The 9,286-nt window shown below is 38.1% G+C and overlaps 1 non-coding gene across 1 annotated transcript; it reads right to left on the reverse strand.

Moving 5' to 3' along the window:
* Window positions 1–3,265: 3,265 nt before the first annotated feature.
* LOC127110012 (small nucleolar RNA R71) lies at window positions 3,266–3,372 on the reverse strand. Its single transcript, XR_007797252.1, has one exon. It is a non-coding gene; the product is annotated as a small nucleolar RNA R71 (small nucleolar RNA).
* Between the last annotated feature and the right edge of the window lie 5,914 nt (window positions 3,373–9,286).

Raw genomic sequence — 9,286 nt, forward strand, 5'->3', positions numbered from 1 at the left:
TCAATTTTCTTCGTCGAATGTCGATGCTTAGATAAAAAAAAATAGATCGTCATTGAAGATCAATTCTTAGATCGAAACAAAAAGAGACCTTCTTCGAAGATCGATGCTTAGATTAAAACAAAAGGAGACCGTTTCTGGAGATCGGTTTTAGATCGAAACAAAAAGAGATCATCATTGAATATCAGTGCTTAGATCGAAACAAGTTGTCGCCAACTTGAAAGTCGATGCTTAGACTAAGGATACATTCATCGTCCTCTATCGGAAGGTCAATGCTTGGATCAAAGTAAAGAGATTTGCTGGTAATCTGAGAGGTCGACAATTACTCACAAGTTAGCATGAGTCATTTAAGTGACCATATACTAGGGAGGTTCCAAAAAAGACTTACTAGGGAGCGAACTCGTTGGGGAGCCACTTTTTGAAAGGACTCAATGGGGAAATTACTTAATGGGGAAATAAATAAGCATTTTTGCATGTGGAATTGTAATTGAAGATGAGAAAAATACACAAGAAGGGGAGGTGGTTGAATTGTGTATGATAATTATTTTTGTACTTATGCAACTAGTTTCAGAATATAAACAAGTTCAAAGTCTGAACATAAAGTTATGTTGCAGCGACATGATAAATAGTTGTAAGTAAAAGTAAATAAACATATAAAGTTTATCCTGGTTTTTAAGGTGACGAGAAACACAAGAAATGGGGGGTTTTAATTGGGTTTCTAAAAATGAAATATTTTTCACCCCAATACAAAAAAAATAAAAAAAAATAAAAAAATAGTGGAACTATTATTTTAATTCTGGTTCGCGGTTAACTAAGCTACCTCTAGTCCACCCACCAAGGTAATTTCGCCTTAGCAACAAGGAATTAATCCACTATTATCAAACTTGATTACCACACAAAGATCAACTGTTGATAACATGAAATAATATCACATTTTTGGACTTGATTTAATTAAATTATATTATTATTTGTTTCAATTTATTTCATATTATTCGATATTACGTGGTATTTTCCCTTCTATTTGTCTCAGGTAACTTATTTGAAGCATAAGTGAAAAAGGAAGAAAAGGGGGTGCAAAAAGAGGATGAAAGCAAATTCCACTAAAGCTCAGCCCACAATTACATGCCAGAAGCGCTGAAGCTGTGACGACCGCCACACAAGGTGTGACGAGCGTCACGCCCCCTGCTAAGTGTTACGAGCGTAACACAAGGTGTGACGAGCGTCACACCCCCATTCCTATATTTTTGGGTTTGACGCGTAACAGAAGCAACGGAAGCACGTTCCTCCTCTTTCTTCGCTTGACCAATTGACGTGAGAAATCTACCAAAGGGAAACGGTTACAAATAAGAGTAATATAAATAGAGCCAAAGATGCCAACCCTGAAGCTCCCTCGGTCTCGCTTCTTTTTCCGCCGTGCAAGCATTTACAGCATTAATTTTCTACAGCTTTCTATTATTAGCAATTTTTATATTTCCTTTTCTTTTCCAGTCAATTTTCAGAGCACTTAATTAATTTTTCACACAATAGTTTCTACACCGGAAATTATTGTGTATCTTTTACTGGATCTAACCTTACGTTAGATCATAGTATTTTATTCCTTTGCTTTTATTTTCCTGTCCGATTGAAGATTGCAAGAACAAATCCAACCGGTCTGTGGTGGAGTGTTCAAGATTCCCATTAATTATTCAGGTTCTTTAATTTATTTTTTTAATTTATATATGCTCTGCATTACTGTTTATTTATATTGTTTGCCTGATATGGTTTTATTTAAGCATGATAATTGTTCAGACCTGTTTAGCATGTCCGGCTAATTAATTTAGATATCGGTATGTAAAGTAAGCGGAATAAGGAATCAAAACTAAGTTGGTTTAATTTTATTTAAAATTAAAGTCACTCTTTTTATGGTCTCAATTTACAGAGTTAATACCAAGGTTTTTGTACGAAAGTAAAAGACATAAAGAAGTTAAAATCAATAGAACGACGGCTTGAGTTTTTAAATGGACAGTGTAAATTGGACATCAATTCTAAATCAGTGCGAAAGCAATTTTTAGAGTTAATTAAATTCTAATCTTTTTCAAAAAGTATTTTTAAAGGTTAAATGTGAGGACGAGAGTTAAGCAGTTAAGTTTAATTATATAATCTAAGTCAATATAGCGAGAGTTTGAGACGAGGGTGTTTAAACGGTTATTATTTTAATGAAAAGAGTTTCTATAGATTCTGTTGTTTTCAAAAAGTGATTTTGGACTTAACTAATAAGTGACAGCTACGTTAACATAAAGTCATAGTCTATTCAACAGAGCGAGAGTTTGAGATAAGACTTTTAAATCAATAGTGTCTACTGAAAAGATTTATTTTAAAAACCAAAAAACCAACGAAGATTTGATTCCCTAATTACGACGAACTACATACCGATATCCGCTTAATTAATATTTAAATTAGATCCAATTTTAGTTTTACTTTTCCCCCTAATCATCAAAGTATCATCCGCCTTAGCTTTACGAAGTAACCTTAGAAAATGGTATATCGATTCATAAGTCCCTGTGGGATCGATATCTTTTAAAACTACGCGATAGAAGTGTGTACTTGCAGTTAGTACCCCAATAGACTTATAAAGTCGCGATCAAGTTTTTGGCGCCGTTGCCGGGGACTTTTATTTAGTCGATATCATAACCCTTCTGTTATGCTGTAGAGACTAAGGCAATTTTTTCTTTCGTTCGTTGATTTGTATGCCACACACTCGCTCACAAGGCGAGCCGTTTTACTTACGAATCAACGACATTGAACTATATCTCTGAGTCTTACGACGAATTCGGGAATATCGTGCTGCAAACAATCCCCCTCCTATCGAAGTGCCCGACCTCAAAAATCTTCTTCCTTCGCCGATACCCGAGATGGCAGAACCAGCTCGTACTCTTCGAGATTACGCCGCTCCATCGCAAGATGAGCCGCATTCGAGTATTGCTCCACCCGCAATCGAAGCAAACAACTTCGAACTTAAACCTTCGCTGTTACAAGCAGTGCAACAGAATCAATTCTCTGGAAATCCTACCGAGGATCCAAACCTTCATTTATCCGTATTTGTCCAATACGCTGATACTGTTAAAGCTAATGGTGTCACTTCAGAGGCGATTCACTTCGTCTTTTTCCCTTCTCGTTAAGAGATAAAGCTAGAAGATGGCTTCAGTCTCTTCCTTCCAACTCGGTCACCACATGGAATGAGTTGAAGAAAGTCTTTCTTGCCCGATATTTTCCTCCAAGCAAAACAGCTATGTTGAGAGCCCAGATAAATGGATTTAAACAGAAAGATAACGAGTCTCTTTTCGAAGCATGGGAAAGATACAAAGACATGATGAGACTTTGTCCACACCATGGTTTAGAGGACTGGTTAGTAATTCATACCTTTTATAATGGTCTCTTATATAACAGAAGGTTAACAATAGACGCCGCCGCAGGCGGTGCGCTTATGGATAAACCTTACGCCGATGCTTATCAACTTATCGAGAGCATGGCCCAAAACCATTATCAGTGGGGAAGCGACCGAACAATGGTAGAAAAACCTCAAACGAAAAGTGGCATGTACGAGATAAGTAGCCTTGATCATGTTAATGCAAAAGTGGATGCTCTGGCCCAGAAAATTGAAAGTTTAAATGTATCACCTCCAGCCACCGTGGTTGCCGCAACTCAAAATTGCGAAGTCTGTGGAATCCAAGGTCACACTCCTGCAGATTGTCAACTCCTAACAGGAATCCAAGCAGAGCAAGTGAATTATGCTCAAGGAAATCCCTACTCGCATACCTATAAATCAAACTGGAAGAACCATCCTAATTTTTCATATAAGAGCAATAATGCTATATACGCACCAGGACAAGCTCCCAGTCAAGCCCCACCTATACCCCCTGGATATCAAAAGCCGACCCCATCTACACCTAACAATAATGTTCCTAGGAAATCCAACTTGGAAATCATGATGGAGAACTTCATAGCTTCTCAACAGCAAACCAATAAAGATTTCTTAAACCAGAATGTACACACTAGCGAACAAATCAAACAACTAGCAAGTAAAGTAGATGCCCTGGCTACCCATAACAAAATGCTGGAAACACAAATATCACAAGTAGCTCAACAACAAGCGCCTAGCGCTGCCCCAACTGGTACATTTCCTGGACAGCCCCAACCTAATCCGAAAAGCCACGCTCATGCAATCATATTGAGAAGTGGAACAGAGGTAGAAGGGCCGTCTGATCCAAGAATTGAAAACCAAAACTCTAAAAAGTCAACTGAGGAAGAAAATAAACCTAAGGAAAAGGAGGAGAGTAATAAGGAAACCGTAGAAAAGAAAGAACCTTATGTACCTCCACCACCTTATAAACCACCTATCCCTTACCCTCAAAGGCTTATTAAAACCAAAGATGCGGGCCAATTTAAAAAATTTGTTGACTTACTGAAACAATTAAACGTCACAATTCCTTTTACAGAAGCTATTACGCAGATGCCCTCATATGCTAAGTTCTTAAAAGAAATTCTTTCTAATAAAAGGAAACTTGAAGAAAGCAAAACCGTTACACTCACTGCTGAATGCAACGCTATAATCCAGAATATGCCTCCTAAACTTAAAGATCCTGGTAGTTTCTCTATACCCTGTCACATAGGAAAATTTGTCATAGACAAAGCTCTATGCGATTTAGGAGCCGGTATCAGTGTTATGCCTTTATCCATATGCAAGAAACTGGAAATGGGAGAATTAAGACCAACTAAAATGTCTGTGCAATTAGCAGATCGTTCCGTTAGATATCCTGTAGGAATTCTTGAAAACGTTCCCGTGCGCATAGGTCAATTCTACATTCCAACCGATTTTATAATTATGGACATAAGAGAAGATGAAGTTACACCCATTATATTGGGAAGACCATTCTTAGCAACCGCCGGTGCTATCATAGACGTAAAACGAGGACGACTCACTTTCGAAGTAGGAGAAGAGAAAATTGAGTTCATTCTTTCCCAATTTTTGAAAGCACCTGCAATAGACGACACATGTTACTTCATGGATATCATCTATGAATGCATAAAAGAAACAGAGTTAGAAAATGACAAATTGTCTGACTATCGTGTAGAAGACAGACTTAACCAATGTTTAGCGATGACATCGGATCCTACGCAATGCCTTAAGAAACCAAACCTCGACCTGAAAACACTTCCCAAAAATATGAGATATGAATTCCTAGACTTAGAACTTGAACGACCAGTGATAGTTAATGCAGACCTAGGAAAACTCGAAACCGAAAAACTCCTACATATCTTAAGAAAATACCCAACCGCACTAGGATACAACATCACCGATCTTAAAGGGATAAGTCCTTCTATTTGTATGCACCGCATCATGCTAGAAGAAGACTGTAAAACTTCTAGGGAACATCAGAGGAGACTAAACCCGATCCTGAGTGAGGTAGTGAAAAAGGAAGTAACAAAGTTATTAGAGGCAGGTATCATATATCCTATATCTGATAGCAAATGGGTTAGTCCTGTACACGTAGTACCAAAGAAAGGAGGTATAACAGTTATTGAAAATGAAAAAGGAGAAACTATAACCAAACGAATCGAATCGGGATGAAGAATGTGCATTGACTATAGGAAACTAAACAAAGCAACCCGAAAAGATCATTTCCCTTTACCATTCATTGACCAGATGTTAGAACGATTAGCAAAACATTCTCATTTCTGCTATCTAGACGGATACTGAGGCTTCTTTCAAATACCAATTCATCCTGATGACCAAGAAAAGACAACATTCACATGTCCTTTTGGTACCTTCGCTTATCGACGAATGCCGTTCGGCTTGTGCAATGCTCCTGCAACCTTCCAAAGGTGCATGATGGCAATATTCGCCGATTTTCTCGAAAACATCATGGAAGTATTTATGGATGATTATTCCGTATGCGGACAAAGCTTTGAAGAATGTCTTGAAAACCTAGAAAGAGTTCTAGAACGATGTGTAAAAGTAAACCTAGTACTTAATTGGGAAAAATGTCACTTTATGGTACAAGAAGGAATTGTTTTAGGACACATCATATCAAATAGAGGAATTGAAGTAGACAAAGCCAAAATAGAAGTAATCGAAAACCTTCAACCTCCAAAAACTGTGAGAGAAGTACGAAGCTTCTTAGGACATGCCGGTTTTTACCGACGATTCATTAAAGATTTCTCTAAAATAACTAAACCTTTAACCGGATTATTGATGAAAGATGCTGAATTCATCTTCGACAATAAATGTTTAGAAGCATTTCAAACGCTTAAACAAGCATTGATCTCCGCGCCCATAATGCAGGCTCCAGATTGGAATGAACCATTCGAAATAATGTGTGACGCAAGTGACTACGCCGTAGGTGCTGTCTTAGGACAACGAAAAGATAAAAAACTTCACGTCATATATTACGCAAGTAGAACCCGAGACGAAGCACAAATGAATTACGCCACGACCGAGAAAGAACTCTTAGCAGTAGTATTTGCACTAGATAAATTTCGTTCTTACTTGGTCGGAGCTAAAATAATCGTTTACACTGACCACGCCGCCATTAAGTACCTCTTAACAAAAAAGGACGCTAAACCTAGACTCCTAAGGTGGATTTTGTTGCTACAAGAATTCGATTTGGATATCAAAGATAAGAATGGAACTGAAAACGTAGTAGCAGATCACCTCTCTAGACTTGAAAACCTGGAACCGGAAAGAACATCAATCAACGATGATTTCTCGTACGATAAACTTATAGCTACTTTGGAAGAAAATAAAGCTGATAAACAGGTAGAGACCACCCTAGCTATATGTGTTACACCATGGTACGCCGATCTCGTCAATTATTTAGCTGCCGGAATAGTTCCACCTAATCTATCTTACCAACAAAAGAAACGATTCTTCCATGACATAAAACATTATTACTGGGATGACCCTTTACTTTTCAAAAGAGGCCCCGATGGTATCTTCCGTCGGTGTGTACCTGAAGAAGAGGTAGAAAATATAATCCAACACTGTCACTCCGCTCCTTATGATGGACATGCAAGTACATCCAAGACCTGTTCTAAAATCCTACAAGCCGGTCTTTATTGGCCAAACATATGGAAAGATGTACATAATGCCATCAAGAAATTTGATAGATGTCAACGCACAGGAAACATATCTAGACGTGACGAGATGCCACAAAAGGGCATTTTGGAAGTAGAGATTTTCAACGTGTGGGGAATAGATTTCATGGGACCTTTTCCGCCTTCTTTTGGTAACAAGTACATACTCGTAGCAGTTGACTACTTATCAAAATGGATTGAAGCTATAACGTCTCCAACAAACGACACACGAGTAGTAAATAGACTCTTTAAGAATATAATTTTCCCAAGATTTGGTGTCCCAAGAATAGTAGTCAGTGATGGAGGATCGCATTTCATATCTAAGGTACTCGAAAAACTACTGTTTAAGTATGGTGTAAAGCATCGAGTAGCAACACCTTACCATCCTCAAACCAGCGGACAAGTGGAAGTGTCTAACAGAGAAATTAAACACATATTAGAAAAAACAGTCGCCACCTCAAGGAAAGACTGGTCATCAAAACTATCCGAAGCTTTATGGGCATATCGAACCGCCTACAAAACTCCCATAGGAACAACCCCATTTAAGCTTATTTATGGAAAATCTTGCCACCTCCCGGTAGAATTAGACAATAAGGCCTACTGGGCTATTAAAAATCTAAATTTAAACTATAAGACCGCTGGTGAAAAGCGAATTCTTGACATAAACGAATTGGAGGAACTTCGACAAGACGCCTACGAAAACGCCAGAATCTACAAAGAAAGAACGAAAAAATGGCATGATAAACGTATATCAAGAAAAATCTTAAAACAAGGCGATATAGTCCTTTTGTTCAACTCTAGACTTAAGTTATTCCCAGGAAAACTACGTTCTAGATGGTCAGGCCCTTTCCAAATCACCAATGTCTTTCCAAGTGGAGCGGTGCAAATTAAAGGAAAATCTATTGAACCATTTATCGTAAACGGGCAGTGCCTAAAACATTATCATTATGCTGAGAACAATGAAGATTCGCAAGTCCTGCACTTAGACGTAATGCCTCCAGAATTTATAGATTATATTTGATAGTTTTTATGTCGAGCTTGCGACATTAAACAAAGCGCTTCGTGGGAGACAACCCACAAATATTTTTTATTTTTATTTCTTCTTTGACTATTCTTTTAAATTTTATTTAGTATTCATTCTTCATTTATTTTAATTTATAAAAAAATTCTTCTTTTCTTCTTTCGGCATTTGGCCAAATCCTGACTAAAACTCTTGTTTTTCTTTTCTCTAGCTAACACTAACCTGATGGGAAAAATTGATCGTATGGGTATCAAATTCAGAGGGAAAGCTCAGAAACAAAAGTTTGAGGAACTAGCAGAGAGAGAGATGCTACCTAGCTTGTATGCTGATGACTGGGCAATGACTGCCCTTGGACTAAGAGAAAGTGTCATGTATTTGTTGAGTCAAATAGGGTGGGAGACCACTCCTATTGGAAGACAATTCGTCACTTACCAGAGACTGACTCTAGAATTCCTTAGCTCTCTGATCTATCTACCCAGTCATGGAAAAGGAATAAGCAGAGGTTTCATTCAGTTCAGAATGTTCAACATGGAGTATCAATTTAACATTCGAGACTTTACTAACCTTTTAGGTTTCCCTACCTCTTTTGATACATTCACAGTGAGCCAAGAAGACCTTTTTGAATATAGAGAACTTGAACATTTTTGGGGAAGTTTGACTGGAAATGACGACCCCGAGGAACATGAGTTTCTTTCTGGAAACATACATAACCCGGCCTTTCGTTATTTCCATAAGATCCTGGCTCACACCCTTTTTGGGAAGAAGTCAAATATTACTACAGTATCACGTGATGAACTCTTCATCATATTTTGTGCTTCCCAGAACCATCCAGTGAATGGTGCCACTTTTATGTTGGCGAACTTTGACCGCCTTATCCAAGATGAACGAGCACCGATTCAAATAGGCGGATTGATAACCATGATTGGTAATGCTATCGGATTACGTCAACCTATGCTTGACCTAAGCCCTTTTTGTGGCATTGCGACTATGAGTATACCCTTCCTTTTCAACATTATGTTTATAGCAAACCTCGGGCCTGAAGAGTTCGAACTAATAATTGACAACCAAGTTCTTTGCCTATTCACCTTGCCTAGTCCGAGGACTAGTGTTCATAACCGCAATAACTGGCTCTACAACCTGAACGGAACACCTTCT

Source organism: Lathyrus oleraceus, chromosome 7 (assembly GCF_024323335.1).
Source record: "Lathyrus oleraceus cultivar Zhongwan6 chromosome 7, CAAS_Psat_ZW6_1.0, whole genome shotgun sequence".
NCBI lineage: Eukaryota > Viridiplantae > Streptophyta > Magnoliopsida > Fabales > Fabaceae > Lathyrus > Lathyrus oleraceus.